Here is a 22,540-nt window from a genome sequence, read left to right as displayed (position 1 = left end):
TGCTCTTTTATAAAGGAAACAGAGAAGGAGTGGATCTGGAGGACAAGAGAATTGGAGGGTGGGGGAGGATAGAAAGAATGGAAGGAGGGGAAACTGTAATCAGGATTTAATATATGAAAAAAATAAATGAGTTTTTTAAAGTGATACTAAATAAAGATATAAAAGAATATTATAAGTGGCATTACTATAATAATTATTATTATTAATAAAACTCCCAACTCAAAAGGTGATATAGATGTTATAGCCTGTAGAAAGGTTTTGTGTGTACACTACTTAGATTAATACAGCTTGCAGACAATCACTGTTCCAAAGATAGAGCCTGGCATGCGGGAACAGTACTGTTCATGCAAATCTTAATTTATTTTCTGTGCTATCTTGGCCTACTGTATTTGAAGTAGTTTTGTTTTTTGACAATTTCATTGATGCTCTGAAGACCTCCAAATAGATGCCTCATATCTTTTACTCATTTTGTGTCCATTGAAGCAGTTTTTTCCTGAGCTCAACAGATTGTGGTTTGTTTGTTTTCATTTACAATCTTATGTCTTGAGTCAGCATTGACTTTGTGTCTTTCCTAACAGATGACCATGAAGTGTGACACAAGTTGCTAAGCAACTGCCTTATGCCTAAGAGTAGAAGTATCTCTTTGATATACTCACTATGTGTATTTCTCTTGACTTATTTCATTTGTGACTAACATAGATCAAACAGAATTATTAGAATCCTATCTGTACCCTAAGGGTAAAGGACTTGCTAGTCCACATAAAGATAAGTACTAAGAGATTAAAACAGTTTACTATCACAGAACAGGTCTGCAGGGGGAAAAAAATGAGTAAAATACACTAAGCCCATTACCAAGGATCTGGCATGTGCATTCTCATCAGTAACAGTGTCATGGTACTCTTTGAGAATTGAAGAAATTTTTCAATGTTGTTTATAAGTCTTACTTTTTGCTAAATGATAGAGGACTATATATTTCCCATCATTGTTTTGCTAAGGAGTATGTGATCTTCTGAAAAACAATCCATTATTTTACTGCATGGTATGGTGTAATTCATCATACAGCAAGAACAATGCTAATCACTCTTCCTGTTTGCATCAAACATCACTCTTCAATCCTCATCATATCTGATCTAATCGAGGTCATTTATATCATTCATGATTAGTTGGATAGCATGAAAGCAACTATACACACACAGGCACTGTGCCTCAGAACAATAATTTGTCCCAAAGTATTGTGTAGCTAAAAATCAAACGAAAGAATTTCAGAGCTTTGAAAATGTAATATTTGATTGATAATACAAAGTTAATACTAGGTTGTAATGAATATGGGAAGCTAGACTATTTGACAGAATAAAAACTACAATTTTAATTTTAAAAGTTGTCTTTGAAGTTCTTTTAGAACAAACTTAAAGCTTTCAGTGTTCTAGAAATCTAAAAAGTATTTTATACTGAATAAAGCTATTAAAAGTCAATTTAGAAACCAAGTTATAAAAAGTAATAAAATCAAGCAAGAGATTATCCTAGTTACATTGATTTAAAATCACACAAATCTCTGTGAAGTGGAGATCACCCATATAAATACAGTACTGTGCATAGTGCAATATAGATAAATAATTGTAGCAATACATAAGAGAACACTTTGTTGTGGGTTTTGTTGCATTTTTCCTTTTTCTCATAGATGTAGTCCTTTATATTCTGACCTGTATACTTTTCCAATTTGAATTGTAAAATGGAGTGAAAAAATAAGATAGTAGAACCACATACATGATACATTTGTGCTTTAAAGGGAAATTTTATGTGTGCATATGGTATTATATATGCAATATATATTATATACATATATTACATAAATATATACAAACTATTTCAATAGGAATACATAAGAAACTGATGACAATTTATGCCTTTGGGAACTAAAAGACATAAGTGGACAAGAGACTTTAATTATTCACTACACAGCCACTCAGTCTTAATAGATATCAAGTTTCCTTTTATTCAGTGCATAACTATTTACAAAGACAGAAAAGATTCAGTGCTTTTACTTATTAAGATAGTGAGAGACCATAACTCCTGGTATTATTGTCCAATCTTCTCTCTACTCATTCAAATGCTAGCAAACAAAATTAACAAAATATCAAAATGATAAAGAATAATATATTCTTATGAAATAAATTTTCTTACATCGTACAGCTGTCTTTCAGAATGCTCGTAACAAAGTAAACTTACGGAATTCATATCCGAGTCAATGCAGGAGGTCAAAACTGTCAGAGAGCCATAGCACTGCAGTGTATCACACCAGAAAGAGACAAAGACAGACAAACAGAGAGCTAAGAAAATACATCCCACAAAACGCTACTCTAAAAGCCCCCACAAAAATAGTATATCCCCACAGTCAAGTAAATTAAGAATATTTTATACACTACATGTGTTTATGTTGGTATATGTTGAAGGCATTAGATAAATGGCATGATGAAGAAATATGTTTCACTTGAAGCACAAAATCATTTTCACACACAACTAATGAAATTCAAAGAAACTAGAAGTTCATTAATCCCATTTTGTGATCAAAATATAATTTTATCCAAAAGTTTAACAACCTAATTGATAACACAATAGAGCAAAATACAGTTTATCAATGAGTCAATAGGAGCAGTATTGAGAAATTATGCTTAGACTGAACTGCTCCAATGGTCACAATATGATATTTGATTAAATATTTCCATTAGTTTTCAAGAAAAATAAAAGTTTTGATCCATACCCTGTTCTATTTTCCTCATAGTTCTTATCATTAGCTGAATTTTAAAATTATTAAATGCTTAGGGGCACACTTTTAATCACAACACTCAAAAGACAGAAGCAGGAAAATTTCTGTGAGTTTAAGGTCAGCCTAGTCTGAATAGTAAACTTATGGCTAGTCAAAGCTACACAATAAGACTATGTCTCGGTATTGGTAATGCCTATTTTCACTTCAAGGTAAGCTCTGCAACATTTGGTATATTATCTGTTTGCACAATGCTTCATCTCTAGCAGGGTAATACCATTACGGTACCATTTCCAGGGGCCAGTTAGATGGCTCAGAGTGTAAAGGTACTTGCTGCTGACACTAACAATCAGAGTTCAATCCCCAGAATAGAATCTATGTGGTGAAATCAGAGACCAACCACTTGAAGTTGTCTTCTGACCTCTATATGCATGTCATGGTTTGTATGCATGTGCACAAAGAGACATAAACACTGGGTAAAAAATAATAAATAAATAAATAAATAAATAAATAAATGTAAAAAGAAGAAGAAGAAGAAAAACTGACTTTTAAGTTGAGAAATGCCTTAGAATTTTAAATGCATTTTACTATATTTTTCAGAGCCTTTAATGTGCTATTAATATATCTCTGTGAAAATGTAAAACATAGATATAGCTGGGAGAGTTGTGGAACAATCCTAAGGGTGTCTTTCATGGAGCACATCTTACTGCTTCTTAAAATACTGGGATTTTCAACAACACTCTTTGGGAAGAACACAACTCAATTCCTACCTAAAACAAACACATATAATTACCAAACCCCAACAATTCCCTAAACACAACATCCTGTAAAAGCGAATGGAAATAAAAGGTATTTATCAGCCCTCTTTTTGAAATATTTCATTTTATTCTTTCATTTATAAAAAGAACTTTAAATATTTTTATTATTTGTAGGAAGGACTGTAAGCTTTGTCACAGGTGAAAGCAGTCTTGGCAGGCTTTACCCTTGGACACACCATGGATACCTTGAGACAGACAGGATGGAGCCATCCTGGGCCTGTAATTCAGGAAGTGGGCCTGGGGACTCCACCTGACTATTTTTCTAATCCATCCTCAATGGGAAAAGGAGACCGCCCTTCACACGTAACACAGACACATGGAGAGGAGAGAACAGCAGCAGGTCCAGACCGAGCTTGAGCACTCGTGGATCAGCAAACAGGCCAGACCAGCATGCAGACCAGAGACACCTAGGGACCCATCCCGTGGACCGGATATCGGAAGGTTCACTCTTTTTTCTCTTTAACCTTTTTTCCCTCTTGTGTAAGCTAATTGGGCTGTATAATAAAGTTTAATTGTTAAAAAACAGAGCCCACAATTATTTTTAATATTATAATTTCCTTATTAGCCCTTTCCTGTTCCTTTTTCCAACCACTTTCATACATCTCCCTTGTTCTCTCTTAAATCTACAATTCAGGGCCCATTTTTCTTTTATATATATATATCCAGAGGGATTTCAGCTCACGACAATGAAAGCAAGGTGGCCAGAGTGGTTCCCTTGACAGTGGAAGCATGTGGCAGTGTGTCTTCACATGGATTAGACTGGGAAGAATGGAAAATAGCTTTAAAGGCTATATATCCCTTAGTGATATATATGTTTTATACACACACACACACACACACACACACACACACACACACACACACACATGTCAAGCATAAATATAAGCTGCTCGGTCCATATAATGTTACTTGTATTATATAAGCTGAGGAATGACAACTTTGTTAGTGACTAACCAATTGGGGAGCTTTTCCCTGGGGGAAAAAACATCTCCTGTTTTCAGCATTTCCCAGTTGCCTCTTGCACAACATATTTCGATTCTATCCACCCACTACTACCTCCCTCTCAGCTCTTCCAGTATCCCTACCTGGACTGTAGGTTTGTTGTTGTGAGTAACAACCCCCTGAGTCCCATCAGTGATATCCATATGCACATGAGTGTAGGGCCATCTACTAGGGCACAGCCAACCTACCATCAGCCATGTCCCCAGGAGAGTGGCATTTTCTCTCCATCAACTGTCATTAGCTCCTTATCTAGGAGTGGGCACACCACCCAACCGCCACCAACAACCCTGTCTTGCCCTGGTCTTGTGCAGGTAACCACAGCTGCTGTGAACTGGTGTGTCTGCAACAACCATGCCCTGTCCAGAAATTGGCTTTTCACAACTCTCCTCTTCACCTGACATTTCACGCATTCTTTCCTCCCCTTTGTCCACCAAGTGCCCTGAGACTTCTGTAGTAGGAGATTGATAGAGATAACTCATCCACATATGCAATCACAATTACTTATATTTGGACCCTTTCCAATTGTGAGTGTCTGCATAACCACTACCCACTGCAAAAAGACATTTTTTCTGACCAAAGTTGAAAATAGCACAATTTTATGAATATAAACTTACATTTGTAAAACAGTTTGACGGCATAACTGCTTAACAAAATAATAGTAGATTCCCTCCTACAGCATAGTATCATCCCAGTCATAAGCATATGACCAGATTTAAAGTACATGTCATGTAATCCCGCCTGTGAAGTAAGTCTTCTGTTGAATAAATCACTCAAAAAGTCATTATCCCCTTAACAGTCATACTGCTATTGCATCAGTGGACATATCTTCCCTGGAAGATTAGTAGTGTAGTTCTACCACAATACCTTGCATAACATCTTTAGCACTATGAATGGCAGCCATGGGAGAGGGAGAAGGGGAGAGAAAGAGGGGGGAGGGAGAGGGAGGGGGGAGGTGGGGAGAGGGAGAGAGAGAGAGAGAGAGAGAAGAGAATTAGTTTCTTGGTCAGTTCTTACCTATGTCTTAATTCAAGGTGGGTAATGTCTCCAGCAAATGGTCTTCCTCTCTATTTATGGTGGGTAACAAAAAGCCAAATGAACTGACTGTGTTGTTATTATATATTATCTATTACCTCTATATTTATATGTGAAGAATGCTTTGGGTTTCAGTGATGTATTTTCTTGAGGCTTCTTGATATTACCTTATAGTTTTAACAGCTAATTGGTCAGTTTTATATAAGGTCAAAACCTGACCTCACATTTTTTGGGTGACCTGAGGCCAGCTTGGGACTAAAGCTTGTGTCTTCTATTTCTGGTATCTTACCTTACAAAAGATCTAAGCTAATGTTCTTTAACATAGCCATGTCAGTCTCTGAGATCTCAAATGAATAAAAATAATTTTATAATAATCAAAGGACCATAATTGTAATAAAAGACTAGAAATTTAAAAGTCTTTCCACTAACAATAATCTACATATATGACAGGTTCAAAGGTTGCTTTTATTCTTTTTAAAGTAAAAGAATTATTATTTAATCATAGATCAAAACAAATCATAGCCCCAGGACCCAAAAAGTTACCTCCTATCAACAGCATAAGAGAGAAAATGATGAATCAAAGTGTAGCACTATGGTACCATGAAAACATGATCTGGAGAAAGACTCAAAAGAACTAGGCTGTCAGCAACACCACTTCCTAGGTACAAGCACCTCTGAGTTTCCATTTCATAATCTACAAACTACTACGACACTGTATAGGTAATATCCACTGAGTGCTAATTAGGAAGCAAGCATTATACCTAGTGTTTTGCACTAATTGGTGCTTATTTTTCATGCCTATGCCTTCCATCCCAGGACCACCAATAACACACAAATAAACGCACAAGATACATTTTACTCTTTGCTTTACTTTTGTCCTACAACAAGAAACACCCACGCATGATGGCCAGTCATGTGACATCTCAGCAGTGTGTGTGTCAGAAAGACTGGAAATCAGGATTGTATTTAAGTGGCTGAAGGTAGTTCATGGAAGAAGAACATTATTCTGGATCTAAAGCTGTAAAAAAATTGTGCTAAATCTATGATCTGGATCCTAGTAACTCATATTTAGGAGGCCAGGAGCATAATGCTAAATGCAGTATATCCATATAAAAATTATAGCCAATGTTTTAGTCAAGATAGAAGAATTCTTAGTCACTTTGTGGTTTAAATCCTGGGTGAGGTAACCCCAACCCAAAAGGACATCAATGGTGTGTACTCACTTATAAGTGAATATTAGCTATGCTACAATCCATAGATCCAAAGAAACTAGCTACAAGGAGGGCCCAAAGGAGGATGCTTAAATCTCACTCAGAAAAGGAAGCAAAATAGGATTTAGAGGTGGATAAAGAGAGGAAATTGGATAGGAGTAAGAATGGGGAGGGGAGCAGGGGTGAAGATTAGTAGTGGAGAGAGCAGAGAGCCAGTTGAGAGATCAGAAATCAGAAGAGGAGGGGTGGCACCTCTGGGATTTGACAGAGGCCTGGATTAGGGGAGGAAGTCTAGGGGGGTTATCCTAGCTGAGATTCCTAGCAACGGGGAATATGGAGCCTGAAGTGGCCACCTCCTATAGACAGACAGGACTTCCAGTGGAGGAACGAGGACATCAACCACCCACAAAAACTTTGATCCAAATATGTCCTGCCAAGATGTACACAGACAAAGACGGAGCACAGATTGAGGAAATGGCCAACCAAAGACTGGCCCTACTTGAGACCCATCCTATGGAAGAGAATCAATCCCTGACATGATTAATGTTACTCTGCTATGCTTGCAGACAGGAGCCCAGCATGACTCCTCTGAGAGGCTTCATCCAGCAGTTGACAGACATAGATGCAGAGACCCATAGCCAAACATTAGAGCTCGGGAGTCCTATAGAAGAGTTGGGGGAATGATTAAGGGAGCCAAAGCAGGTCAGGGACTATACAAGAAGACCTACAGAGTCAACTATCCTGGGCCCATGGGGGCTCATAGAGACTGAACCACCAACCAAAGAGCATGCATGGACTGGTCTAGGGTTCCTGCATGTAAGTAGCAGATTTGTAGCTTGTCTTCATGTGTATCTCCAGCAACTGAATTGGGGGCCCTCACTGACTCTGATGACACCATTTAGGTCTTGTGCACCTAACTGGGCTGCCTTGTCTAGGCTAAGAGGGAAAGGATGCACCTAGGTCTGCAGCAACTTAATGTGCCAGGGCACTTTGTACACATGGGGGACCTAAGCCTTTTCTGAGGAGGACAGGGGAGAAATGGGGGGAGGGATATGTGAGGGGTGTACTGAGAGGAGACAGAGGCTGCAATCACGATGTAAAGAGAATAATAAATTAATTAAAGAAAAAGAATGTGTATATTGTTGTGTGCTCACACATGATTATAGAGTGCTATTAACTTGACTTTATTCCTTAAAATTGCAGTGGCCTTGCCTAGCATTGATAGTATATGGATTTGTCATTTTCTGTAGGCAAATTCCACAACTCAGGTACCGGAGTGAGGTCAGTTCCTATCAACACCATGGTTCAGTTCATAGGGTCAGAACATTTCTAGATATCACAGATATTTTCCTTTATCACTCACAACCCTATTATGTTATACTATTCATGAAAATCCTTTTAGTGGACGAAACGATAGTATACTTACATACAGCATAAGATTTTAAAATATGTATGCATTACACAATAGAACAGCTAAATTGAGGTACTTATCATGTACCTTGCCTCAATCCACAGATGCAAAGAAGCTAGTTACAAGGAGGGCCCAAGGGAGGATGCTTGAATCTCACTCAGAAAAGGAAGCAAAATAGGATTTGGAGGTGGATAGAGAGAGGAAACTGGACAAGGGCAAGGATGGGGAGGGGACCAGGGGTGGAGATCAGTAGTAGAGAAAGCAACTCATATGCCTCATATACTATTCAAAGTGAGGTGGCTGAAAACAGCCTCCTCGGTTGTTTCAACATAATACACTACTATTAATTGTAATTATCTTGCACAGTGGATAACTTGAACTATTCCTGAATGTTAACCTCGTGACCAACATTTCTCAACCTCTGATCACTCACCTTATCTAAAAACACATATGAAAAAAAAAAAAAACCAAAGTCTACTCAATTAATAGCCAGAAAGGGTGGGTTCTAAATCTAGGGAGGTATCAGGCACCATTCTTTGTGATCCTCCCTATTACTGCTAACCTCCAAGCTATCTGACCTTTCTGTACCCTATGGGATGCTCACAAAGATTGCAACTGATGTGCAGACACACTTGGATCATGATAAGATTTTGAGCGAAAGAAGATAAGAACATGTTCCTACTCTCATTAACCAAAAGAAACTTTAGCACTTCAGCCTTAATTTCTATTCTCCAACACATGTGGAGTTTTTGTTTTGTTGTTTTGTTTTGTTTTGTTTTGTTTAAGGGAGACAGGGGTTATTTTAGCTCATAGTTCCAGATTACAGACCATCCCTAACAAAGGTTTCTGTGAAGGACCAGTTTTGCAATGGTGATTGCAATGTGCAAAAGGTCTAATAGAGAAGGCCCCATTGATTTCAAGTAATTATTCCTCTTCATAGGCTTTGTTGTCTTTAGAATATTAAAGCTAATTGAAGTAACCTAAGTAAATTTTTGAATAGGGAAAACATTTTTGTGCCTATATATAATTTACCTATAAGTCCATATGTATTTCACATGGTATAATCATGTAGTTTTAGCTCACCTAACCTATGAAGCATCAGACTTCCACTACACAGCCCCTTATAGAGTACCTGCAGCTTCTCCTTGTGAGTACTTGGCTGACTGAGAGCTTCGGCTTGTTTTCCCTGGTCCATGTCACAGCTGATTATGACATCATCATATTACATATCACTAGCCCAGGAGGTCAATTTCAAAATATGAAGTACAGGTACAGCTTTTTCTCAGTGTACATCACTGTACATCATCGTGAAACATGAAAACGTTTCTACAAAAGGGGAACAAGAGATTTCTGAAGAAGCAGGAGGCAAAACCATCCATGCGGCATGAAGGAAGGAGGGTACCAGGGGTGACAGGGTACATGGTGAGGATGAAACCGGGGCTAGGGGCAGGAGAAACAACAGAAACAATTTACTGTTTAAAAATGTCATCATGAAGCCTAGTACTTCGTATGCTAAGAAAAATAAGTCAATCTTTTAGAGGAGGGAAACCATAATTGAAATCACCACAAGTCACGAGCCCTTTGTAGCTTCCTCAAGGTCTGTAAGAAACCTGCAGCTATTTCCAATTATTCAAAATCGCAATATGATGCATTTGTTTCACAGTGAGTCTGCATTAAATACTGGCACTTTTAAATTTGGTTGAAATTCATTAGCTCACCACAGTGTTATTGCTCAGACCTTGTTATAGATATCAGCAGTTGCATGTGTTTCCAACTAATTAAAAATGAGGACCCCAGTTATCATTGACAAAGGGCTTCAGGTAAGAAAAATGCACACAAAATTTCACAAAATGTTGACTCACTTGATAAAAAAAAAATAATTAAAAGATCCGCACTTGTAGCATAGACAGTATCTATGATGTATATGATAATTCAATTTGACAATGAACTGAGGACGTGGGTCAGTCTGCAAAATGTCACCCATGCAAGGATGGGATCTTGAGTTGATCCTTAGCACCCACATAACGGTGGGTGGCAGCACACATGTGTAATGCCAGCACTGGAGAGTTGATCCTTAACACCCACATAACGGTGGGTGGCAGCACACATGTGTAATGCCAGCACTGGAGGCAGGGGCTAGAGACAGGAGGATCTATGGGGCTAGCTGGCTACCCAGTGAGAGATCCTGTCTTTTAAAAAATGATGATGATGGTTAGGTGTAACTTGACATTGGCCTCTGACCTTTATATACACAACAGAAATCTGCTCTAACACACGCATGTGTATGAATACATGCATGAACACACACTCCTACACTACCCAAACAACAAAATCAACTTGACTATGTATTACTTTTCAGCATACGTTTTTATTTTTTCCATGAAATTAAATCAAAGGACAAATTATATTTTGTTACCCAACAGTTTTAAAGTTGTTTGCTATTTTTAAAGGTTTCACATTTTATTTTATCATATGTACTTGAAAGGGTTGTCAAAAAATATTTTCAGAATAATTACCATAAGCAATTTTGTCAATTTATTCATTTTTGCATAGTTTTCCATAAAATATAAAATTCAAATAGCAGTAAGTTTCATTTGAAAGTAGATTTACATATAAATTTAAAATAACTGAAAACAAAAATACTTTTGATAATGTAATGATTGCTGAGGGAGGAAATAACAAGCATTTTGAAAATGTATTTATCATTTGCTACTTTCGAACTCAAAGACAGATGCTCTCGACATAAAAACCTGAAAGATGCCTAGAATTTTTCAAAGCCCTCCTAATTCCATGACACAACGTGTGAACACCTAAAAAGTTTAAGCTACATTGGTGAGTCTTTATACAGTCTTTCCTAAATTCTTTCAAGATTTCTCAAAGACACACTGCACCTCTATTTAAAACAGGATAAAAGAATACCAGGAAATCTGACTTCCTTTTCTTCTTATAGAAACACGCAGTATGAAATGTTGGAAATTCTGGCTCGCATTCTTCACATATATGCACAGAAATAGTGGGCTTACAGAACTCTCCAGAAAGCTACATTCAGACAACTACAGTCAGGACCGATGCCAGGCTGTATATTGTTATAGGTGTGGGGGTTTGTTTGTTTCATATATATATACATAGGCATGTGTATTAATCGCCAGTCAATGCAGTCTTAGAGTTTCAGATACTTTGTACTTTATCTATTTATGCAGTAACTCAGCCAGTGGTAATTCATTTCTCCAATCCCACAGTTTAGGAGGCTGAGGCAAGGGGAACACAGGATCAAACCCCGTGTGGGCCACAGAGTTAGATTCTGTTTCAAAAAAAAGAAGAAGAAGAAAGAAAGAAAGAAAACTGGCCCATTCTTGACATTTAAGCCAAAACTCTGTTGTAAAGTCCCACCTGATAGTTTTGGAGGTAGAGGCATAAGAATCAAGAGTTCAGGGTCATCCTTGGCTACATAGCAAGTTCGAAGCCCTCCTGGGCGGCATGCAAGCCTGCTTCAGAAGAGCAAGCACGCTTGCCCTTGATGTTTGTTTCCAGCTACGCCCTGTGTGGCCTGTTTTCGTGGGGAGGTATGCCAAAATTTTGTCAGAGTCCGATTGATCGTCAGCCCCTAGACAGCCCAAGCTCTTCCTAGCACGCTTTGATTCATTAATGTGCCCACTTTGCTACCGCTTAACTCTGGCTCTCCTTAATGCTTGGTGGCTCTTCCCAGTCCTTGTTTTAATTCCCCAAAAAGTTCAAAGCAGGTGAATGCTATTCGCTTAAACCTTTACCTCACTCTTGTTTTGTTTTGTTTTGCTTTCTGACTCTCCGGTTACACTATGGAACCTTAAATCGCAAGCTCCTTGAACTCAAACTTCTGTTTCTGCCCTGACTACATGGCTCTTCTAGGCAAAGACAAAGCATTTTCCTCTTGTTCCAGTTAAAGCTTTCCTTGCCTGTTCCTGGCTTCTGCTGCCCTCTAGCAGCCACTAGTAGCATGGCAGGACGTGAAACAATGTTTTCACTGAACTGAATTTCTGGAGGCGTTGGTTTGACGTCACACAACTACACCCTCATCTGACCTTTATTCTTATGAGGGTTTGTTGTCTTCTTATAGTTCCTTACTGACCATCAGACCATTCCTCTTTATAGCTTGGAACCTTAGGAATACTATAGGTGTCTCCAACACTACTCATTCCATACTATTGATGGTTTCCAGGTCCACGTAGATGTTTCCTTTATTATTCTGGAGTCTTAGTTACTTGATCTCGCTTTTCCAATAATCTTATTCTACCTCAGGTCTCGGTTTCCATAGCCATATGTTTTTAGTTTTTGGTCTTTCAGTTTTTCAAAGCACAGTTTCTATGTAGCCCTGGCTGTCTTGGAACTCAGGCTATTGACCCGACCAATGGCCTCAGACTCAGATATCTGCCTGCCTCTGCCTCATAAAGGGATGCAATTAAAGGCATGCACTACTATGCCAGGCTATTTACCAGAGCCATATATCAATGTCACTTAAAGTCACAGCCACCTGACACAGCTGACTAATCTAGATCCAAATGGATCTGATACCTCTGGCCTCCTGGGACACTCGCACTCACGTGTACATCCTACACACAGATTCACACACATACACATATTCAAAAATGAATCAAATATTTTTTTAAAAATGAAACCATTTATAGCTTCAGTTTCATAGTATCCATTCTATAACCATGACTTCCTTTTTCTCTTCGGCCTATTCTTTGCAATCTCCTGACACTTTATCTCATAAAGGCATAAGTCAGTTGGCCTATACATTTCATCGCCTGCTTTCTCAACTCAGATCTTTACTTTTTTATGTGGCCAGATTAAATTTCATCGCTTTGTATGCGTCTTAGTTATTGAATGTAAACATACACACACACACACACACACACACACACACACACACACACACACACACACATACACCATGCCAAATAGCCTGCTGCTTTAAATTTGTGACCACTAGCCTAAAAACATTGCTTAGCTGCCCATGGAGGAAGCTTCCAGCTCAGCTTGATTTCCCTATATCATTCAACCAAGGTGTGTGGTATCTGGTCCAAAGATGTTCAATACCTGTTTGACCAATGCTTTGATACTTTCTGCCTTTCGGTGTAGCGTGCCAGGCAGCAGCTGATCAAGCAAGTGTGCAGTTGCAGGAAGGCAGTTCAAAAGAATAGCTCCGCATATTGACATACTGAGAAAAGAATCGCTTCTCCAGTGGAAACACTTCCTGCAGAATAAAAACAACCCTCACAATCTTAGGCCACCACTGAGTTGCCCAAAAGGACAGAAAGCCTCTTAGAAAGTCCCAAACTCCTCTGACTCCTTTGACAGGTGTACATCACAGGATGATCCCCAGCAGGTTTTCCCGAATAAAGAAATTTTGCTTCTGTACTTCTGTATGAACTCAAGTTAACTCTTTTTCAAGCCAAATTTAAAAACAAAAATTACTCCGTTAAAATGGATGGACAATCCATCTTTTATCAATCTCATTAAAGATTTCAATGTTCTGAGAGCAAATTTAGGCCATGAATCCTATTAAATCATCTGCTGATTTAAATGTACACTTGGGGGGAAAAATCACATAAATTTTCTATTCAAAAGAAAATTAAAAGTAATTTCTTACTTGCCAGCCCAGGTCCACTTCTTCCCTGCAGATGCCCAGACACTGTTGCTGGACTGGAAGGAGTGGACCAGTGAGTTAGCAGGATCCTGGTCCAGCAGTGAGTACAGGAAGCAGATGCCTTCTCTGAGACTATTTTTAGTGATATCTCTTTTTTATTGAGGTGAATATGAGCTATATAAATCTTGGGGAAGTGAGTAGGAGTTTTCAGGGTGAGTATACATCATTGACTGCAGCTAAGGTGCGGGGAATGTCTCATTTCCATGAAGAGAATTCCACCTGCTAGCTGGACAGGTCCTTATAAGGAAATAGGAAGTTTTAACCTGAAACCTGACCACCAGGCTATGCAACCTCAAGGGTGGCAGAGGTGGTGGCCACAAGCTAGGTGCACAGGGGCATGACGGCCCAGAACAGGGAGGGAGCTGTCGTTTCTCCTACCAGTCTCAAGATGAGATTTTCGGTGTTTGAACACATTTTGACCTCACTCTCGCTCTGGGCCTACCCCCTTGGTCACATGGTTCACCTGCCCCACACTTACTCTTTGTGTTTCCTTTATTAATATGGTTCTCTGGAGTATAATTAAATGAGTGTGAAAATATTGGGAGAGACAAGTAACATTCATCAGAAAAGAATTAATCTCTCAGCCAGCTTTACCAATTATCACCATTATAATCTTGGGCAAGATTTCTTTTTCTTTTTCTTTTTTTAACTTTTCAAGGAGTTCACTTCATTATTCTAAAACTGAGATGTGTAATGAAAATGCTTATAAATAATTGTAGAGAGAGGGGAAGGGGCTGTGGATGTAGTAGTTCAATGGTAAAATATTTATCTATCATGTGAAAGGCCCTGGATTCAATCCCTAATAGTGAACAAAAAGAAGAAAGAAAGAAAGAGATAAAGGGAAAATGTTACCCAGGGTTGGTGGAGTATTCCTATAGGCTCAGCACTTGGAAGGTGGAGACAAGAAAAACAGGAATCCAGAGTCATCCAGAGCTACATGGTGAGGTCAAAGCCATCCTGTGCTACAAAAGAAACGGTCTCCAAAACAAACAGAAAGATTTAAAAGCACTTAGCACTAGACCAACTAGCACATCAAGACACACGTATAAGTTTTAGCCCTTACTTGTATAGGAAATGCAAATGTAAAATTCATGTGCAAAATAATAACATGAAGTGAACTTAATTCAACAAGAATATATGTTTGTGACTTTGCTTCTAAGTTGTAGTTGTATTTCGGTAAAGATTTACACAGGGAATCTCATTTCTGTACTTTATATTAGCATATTTTGAAAAGCGATATTATAGTACAATGTAAATGTGAGGATCTGTGTTTGACTTAGCATTGTTAGTGTTTATAGGAAGCACGGATTGTATAAAAAATGACATTATTTCAGTCTGAAATTGATTTGAGCCATATGACATTTCATTTTGTTTGTGCACATTTTGTGCACATTGATTAAATAATTCCCCAAATCAGCTTGAATTTTTCATCTCTGTTCATAACTGAGGACGACCACCAGGTTGTTTTTTACTAATTTACATAATACGTCTACTAAAAAATATTCTATATAAAGTATCAAATAGAAATGTTCATCTAAAATTCTAAAGAATTTAATGATGTAAATTACTTATGAATTACAAACACATTTGTATTTAAATCTCCTTTCCCTCTTTTATTAAAAATAGATTCTCTTCTCATACAATATACCCTGATTACAGTTTTTCCTCCTTCCATTCCTCCCAGTTCCTCCCCACCTCCTCTCCCATCTGGATCCCCTGTCATTAGATGTTGAGTGGGAGAGATATGTAAAAGTACCCACTACCAAACCTGGAGACTTGAGTATGATCCTCATGATGGAAAGAGAAAACCACCGAACTCCTGCAAGATTTCCTCTCACCTCTATGTGTGCATAATAGCATGCGTATACATACAAAATAACAACAATAAATACTGAAAATGTAAACCTCACTAAGCGTTAAATAATGAAAAAAAATGAATATTGCATAGGCTCGTCTTTTCTTATTCTCAGTGAACATGAAGTGTTGTATGCCTGGTCTTCTTCTGAAGCTTTTCATAAAATTAGTCCCAGTTACTCTTAACTAATTTATGCTGAATCTAAGTTGGCAGAAAGCTTTCTATTATACATGTATAATACTGAGTTTCAGAAGTTCTGACCCATGCTAAATCAAATGTACCTTATTTATCAAACATATGTTGCCACTCCCGTAAATTTTCTAGCAGATTGGTTTTGAACAGTTAGCAAAGACATGATTAGTTGGATATACAAGTTAAATTAGCTTTTGTTAATTTCTGTTTGTTTGGTTGGTTTTGGTTTTTGATTTTTGGTTTTCAAAGACAGGGTTTCTCTGTGTCGTCTTGGCTGTCCTAGACTTGCTTTGTAGACCAGGCTGGCATCAAGCCCACAGAGATACACCTGCCTCTGTCTCCCTGAGTATTGGGATTATAGGCGTGTGCCACCACACCAGGCTGCTTTAAATAATCTTAATACATCTTTATAATCTTAAAGTATGCCACCATATAGAGTATGTTGTAATCCAGCAAACCCCAATGAATTAGGAGGACTTGCACTCATTAGTGAGGTAAGGATGTCAGTTGATATCCAAGAAGGTACATCCTATAAACTCCGTGCAGTATTATTTTGGCTATATCTACTGGAATCTAATGAGACAGGACTTCACTACATAGGCACAGACTTCTATCTACTGGTCATCCTGCTTCTGACTCCTGAAAGTTGGAGTTGCAAGTATGGGGCCACCACAGGGACTCACAGAGTCTGAACCAGTAACCAAAGAGCATGCACGGACCGGACCTAGTCCCTCTACATATATAGATGTGTGGCCTGTGGGTCTCCTAACAATGGGAGAAGGGGCTGTCCTTGATTCTGTTACCTGCCACTGGATCCCTTCCCCCTACCTGGGCTGCCTTGTCAGGCCCCAGTGGGAGAAGATGTACTTAGTCCTAATGTGACTTGAGGTGCCTGGGTGGGTTGATACTCCTTGCATCCCTCCCCTTCTGTAAGAAAAAGTAGAAGGCAGAGCAGGGGAAGGGGGTAGGAGGGCAGGACCCAGAGGAGAAGGGGAAGGTACAGGAATCAGGCTGTAAAGAGATGAAATTAGTAAATAAATGAAAAAGAAAAGAAATGTGAAAAAGAAGAAGAAAAACAAGTATAAGCCACTAGCCTGGAGAGACTACACACTTCATGGGAGAACTGAGGTTTAAAATAAAGATGAGCTCAGTTTGTCTATCTAATCAGAATTTTCAAAACTTGTATGCCTATGCATAGCTCAGTAGTAGAGTACTCCTACTAGTACAAATAATAGTAGCAGCCATAGAGTAGGAGAGTAGAGTTAAAGGGTCATGAGTTGGACCTTCATGAAGGAATGGCAAAGAGCCAGGGAGTGAGTTTAAATAATTACCAATGCAAACACTCCCATATGTTAGGTCATCAGATACTGATGATCATGTTCTCACTATAGTCTAATGTATTTTGACTGGGGGATGGGGGCAGTCAGCACCAAGACTCTTTGGAGTCTGCATTATTTTGATCCTGATGTTAGGGGACATTTCTGTAAAGTCAGAAAAAATTTCACTTTAGGCTACTGATGTATCTGTACGTTTTTGCCTATAAAATACAGCAGATTCTACTTACTTGGTTGTCGTTGTTTCCAGGAGACAATAGCCACTGCACAGGTTACTTATAGACATATCTTGATGTTTTGTTTCTTGGTTTGGTTTTCTTACTGCTGTGCCACTCTCCAATAATGATAACCAGACTGTCAAGACTACAGGAAAACCACGTGGTGCTCTTTCTATCTGATGGATGGTCAATTTAAAAGATTGCTGGATGCTTCCCTCGGGTGTTCATACGCTTTAACAATGACTCTAATGAGAATACCAGCATTGATACTGATCACATGGCTGGATTTCAATGGCTGTGTCATGTGTACTTATTGGTTGGGATGGTGATGCTGTTGCCCTGTTCAGCCCTTCAAGTTTCTGATGCCTAGATTTAGTTCTGTTCCATTTAAATCTCACTTGTAAACAGACTGATTCTTTTCTGAGTTTGTAATTCCCTGTGATGAGTAGGTGCTATCTTATACTTCTAATACTTTTTCTTAAAAAAAAACTTTCCCCCTGGAAGTTGTAAAGTTATTTAATTTGTGATCTTTTTCGGTCTAAACTGTTACTTTTACGTTTCATTCCAAGTGGTATTTTGTTCATTTCTTAACTTTGTTTTGTTGGGTTGTTTGTTTATTTGTTTGTTTTTGTAGTGGGGGACAAAAGGAAGAAAATGAGGAGTCGTAGTTGAGGCTGGCCTTCAGTTTACTGAATAGCTAAAAATGACCTTGAACTATTTGTCCTCCTGGTCCTACCTCACAGGTGCCGAAATTACAAGATCTACTATTATGCACAGCTTTCCCATGAATGCTCCCACTGCAATGCAGAAATTATTATAGATTGCTGTCCTCCAATTCCTAAAGCAGTAGCACACACTTTACATTTTTATTTTGCAACACTGTTAGTTTGGTTCTGATTTTCTATAGGATAGATTAGCTTATGCTTTAATAACAAACTTGGATATGAAATCAGACATATTGCTAAATTGTATTAAATATGCAGTGATTTAGAATAATAGTGGTATATTCCTCGGTCACACAACATGCACACTGAGAGTAAGCTTGAGGGAGAGGTAGGGCGTAGTCTCTTCCCTGTACCATCCACACTCAGGAATCCTAGCTTGCGTTTTTACACTTTCCAAGCCTGGAGAGAAAATGGTAAAATATACTATTGCTCTTCCACTTTCTCCCTACAAATGAATAATACCACTTCTTTTACATATCATTATTCAATGCAAGTCATCTCAAGGAACGAGAAAGTAGACTTTTACCTATAAATAGGAATATTCCATGAAAAAATTAATTATTCTTTCAACTGTTAAAATAGGCTCAAGATATAAGGATGCAAGGGCTCCGTTGTTTAGACATTCACCTCTTTACTATCGCATCACTATACCTAGGGCTAACTGTCTTATAAACAGATTCTCTGCTTCATTCTATATAGCCCCTCTTTAAACTTGCTGTGCTCCTTAAAAGGAAGATTTATAAGAGAGAGACAAACCTTTTCTTGTTCTTTTTACAAGAACCTATCTACATTTATAAGATTCTGTGACCTTAAAAATTACTGGCTACTTATTCAAAACAATCTTAAAGTTGGAGAACAAAGAGGAAGCTTTGTCTTTGTCTCCAGCTAATTCAAAGCAATATAAATCAGTATGGTAACACAACAAAGACATACAGATTACTGTAATAAAATTGAGAACTTATAAATAAACTCATGTATCCTTGAATTATCTGATTCTCGACAAAAGTTCCAAGAGCAAATTGCAAAGCTGCTTTCTGCTTCCTGGGTCACTGCTACATGGGGATTCCTGCCACTTACTCCCACCCAATTCTGCCTTGATTTCCTCATCATGATAGGTTGTGATCTCTCAGCAACAAACATTTTCTGCCTTAAATTGCTTTTGTTGGTCAATTTTGCCACAGTAAAATGAAAATGACAAATCCGAGAATTGCTCATAAATTCATAGTTAACATTCTCCTTGACATCTGCTATTCTTTGTGCTCATTTGTGTGTCTGTGTGTTACTATAAAAATGAAATAATATATTTCAAACAAGTTCAACATAATATTGTTTTATGTCATTGTCCTACCACAAAGTGAAAACATTAATAAACTAAGCTTAAATGCAATGATCAACCATTTCAAGGAAGCAGCCCTGGTTAACATTGCTTATTTCCTACCCCGGCCCTACTCTTGTTAGCATTCTTTGTTTAACCACCCCAGTTTGAAATAATGCTTACTCTGGCATTTATAGAAACTGCCAAAGTACCATGTCATAGCTGAAAATGTCATCAACTGCCATAAATGAATGTACAATTTTGTTTCTTACCACCTCTGATCAGGTAATGTTATAACCTCCAGTTCTTAGAAAAGAACTTATTGTGGAATGAACTGTGTTCTGGCAAATTCTCATATGTTGAGTAAGGCATGGTAGTGCAAGTCTTTAATCCCAGCACTCTGAAGGCAAAGGGTCTAAGATCTTTAGCCTGATCTACATAGTGAGTTCCAGGCTAGCTAAGAGTACATAGAGCTTGTCTCCAAAAAGAGTTCACATGGTGAATCTCTGCTCCACACAGCATAAGTATATTTACAGATAACTCCTTTAAGGGGTAATTAAGGTTAAGTGCCATTGCAAGATGAAAACCTAATAGGACTGGTTTCTCTAGGAAGAAAAAGAGAGAGGGAGATTTCCCCTCTCTCTCTCTCTCTCTGTGACAAGAAAGGTGTCATCTAAGATACAGAGAGGAGCCAGCAGTCTACCAGGCAGAGAAGAGGACTCACCAGAAATCCAGTGTGCCAGCACCTTGACCTTGGACATGTAGTCTTAAATACTGTGAAGGAGAAAAAAAGCAGTGTATGAATATTTTTGACTGTGGTGGCCTGTTGTGGTGCTGAGGTTTACCAACACATCATCCTAAAAGAGTTCATGCTCCATTACATAATGATGAGTCAGTTGTATCCTGTCTTGTTCTCTTGTGTCTTAGAAGAAGAAAAACAAAACTGAAAAAATGAAGGCCTTCATTTCCAAAATAATCTTCTATGAATTGCTTCTCTGTCACCACTTTCTATCACAAGTCCTTTCTTTTGTCCCTAGTTTCTTTCCCTTCCCTCTGGAACTAAGCCAAGTTAGGATACTAGCCTGTTGGTGAGAAGGTTGTTTGACCAACAAGATATTCAAAAGAGATGACAATATTTGAAAGATTTGGGACAATAGTGAATCTGGACAATTCTCCTTGCCCTTCAACAGTGGGCTCTGTAATGAAGAAAACATTCCTTCTCTCCAGATCCAATGACACCTTCCCTCTGGGCCAATGGGGCTAACATCACTGGATTCCTGGACTTGGGCTCCCTTCTCTGCACCTAACGTTGACTATCACTTTCTGCTAATTAATTTCCATCTAGAGATAAGTAATGTAATTATAAACTGGTAAATATTCCATTTACTCTAGTATATGAAGTTTAAATTTAATTACGTTACAACTGTTTACTTTATAATATGATTATATTATGCCTGGAGACCCTTATCTGTATTCACTTCCTCTGTTTTCTCATTGTCCACTCATTCCTCAGCCAACTCCACAGAAATTGTTGTCGTGATTGACAGTTTGCAAGATTTGGCAGCTAATCTTTGTACATTCATGATTAAAAAAATTTTTTGAAGCAGTAAACATCCATCACTACCAAACTTTCTTGAATGATATTCTCACTCCAAGTCCACAAAAATCACAAGATGTCAACCTGGTGGCACTTCTCAGTACCTTTCCCAATTTGTTCTCTACCAAGTCTCTAACTGTTACAGCACTTTTGTATCTCCCCAGGATCTTCTTGTTTCCTTCTGTCCTGCCTCTCTCTTGTTCTGTCTGTTTCTCTGTCTCTTTCTGCTATCAACTAATCTCCAACCCTTAAGTGCCCCTGACATGTTGATGTCATAAATGCAGACCCCTAGCAGTCCTCCTCTACAGAGTGCTGTATCTGCACAGCAACTGTTTATTTGTTACTACTTAGATGTTTCACAAGTATATCAAGCTTGTTATAATAAGTATAACAGGTATATCAAGAGTTCTTGGTTTCTCCCAATGTTTTTCTTCCCAAGTTCTTGATACATTGGTAATATGATGGCAGCCGCTCATTTATTTGGTTATATAGGTCAGTAACCAAAGGGTCACTCTTGATCCTTTACTTTCTTTACTCATATCCACCCATCAAGTCCTGTTTCTTAGAGTGTCACACTTTATCTAGAGTCTAGCCTTTTATCTCCTATTATATTGCCAGCACCTAGTTCATAACTAATTTCTCTGCTTTCACTCTTTCCATCTTCCATCAGCTCTCCAATCAGCAATCAAGTCAGTTTTTGAAGAACAATCACCAGATAATATTGCTTCCTGAACATGACTATATCCTCCGGATTAACTCTTGAGTCCTCACATGACCAATGTCTATCTCCTCTCCAGTTTCCATGTGAATTTTCCCTATGGCTAGTCTCTTAGCGTATGAGCTGTAAGCTTTTTTCATTCCTCTTCAGAGTATAGTGTTTTCCACCTTTTGCTGACACTTCCAGCTGAACAACTTTCACCAGCTCCACCCTCTGCCAGCTCATTCCTCTTCTCCAGGTTTCAGTTCCCATGACTTCCTTACACATGCTGTCCTTTTGGCCCTTCACAGCAAGTCCTTCATGACCCAAGTATGCTCCTATTTATCCACTTCCTACAACTTAACGCAATCTACTACTAACAGATTTACTTGCTCATGTCTTCTCCAACAATAACATGAAATTCTGTGTTGTCACTCTGTATCCTAATTCCTTGTCACGGTGTTTGTCATTTAATACATATTTGTTGAGTAAATGGATAAATATATGAAAGAGTGCTGAAACCAAACCCTTGTACCTGGGTAATCTGAGGATTCCTAAAGCTCATTCTCAAGGTCTCTAAGTCCATGGAGAGTAATTTCTACATATGGTCACTCCTTGTCTTTGTGTTCTTCATATTTTCACACTCAAATCAAACTAATTTACACATACCACCAGCATACATGTAC

The 22,540-nt window shown here is 38.3% G+C and overlaps 1 long non-coding RNA gene across 1 annotated transcript in view; it reads right to left on the bottom strand.

Moving 5' to 3' along the window:
• The window catches only part of LOC311600062, a 34,498-nt gene extending 25,108 nt beyond the window's left edge, over positions 1-9,390 (bottom strand). The window contains exon 1 of the long non-coding RNA XR_014780123.1: positions 9,319-9,390. This is a non-coding gene — a long non-coding RNA (uncharacterized lncRNA). The remainder of the gene's footprint in view (positions 1-9,318) is intronic.
• Between the last annotated feature and the right edge of the window lie 13,150 nt (positions 9,391-22,540).

This window comes from Acomys minous (assembly GCF_964271855.1).
Source record: "Acomys minous genome assembly, chromosome: 6".
NCBI classification, from domain to species: domain Eukaryota; kingdom Metazoa; phylum Chordata; class Mammalia; order Rodentia; family Muridae; genus Acomys; species Acomys minous.
The sequence above is the reverse complement of the archived record's forward strand: the minus strand, read 5'-3'. Positions and strand labels throughout refer to the sequence as shown.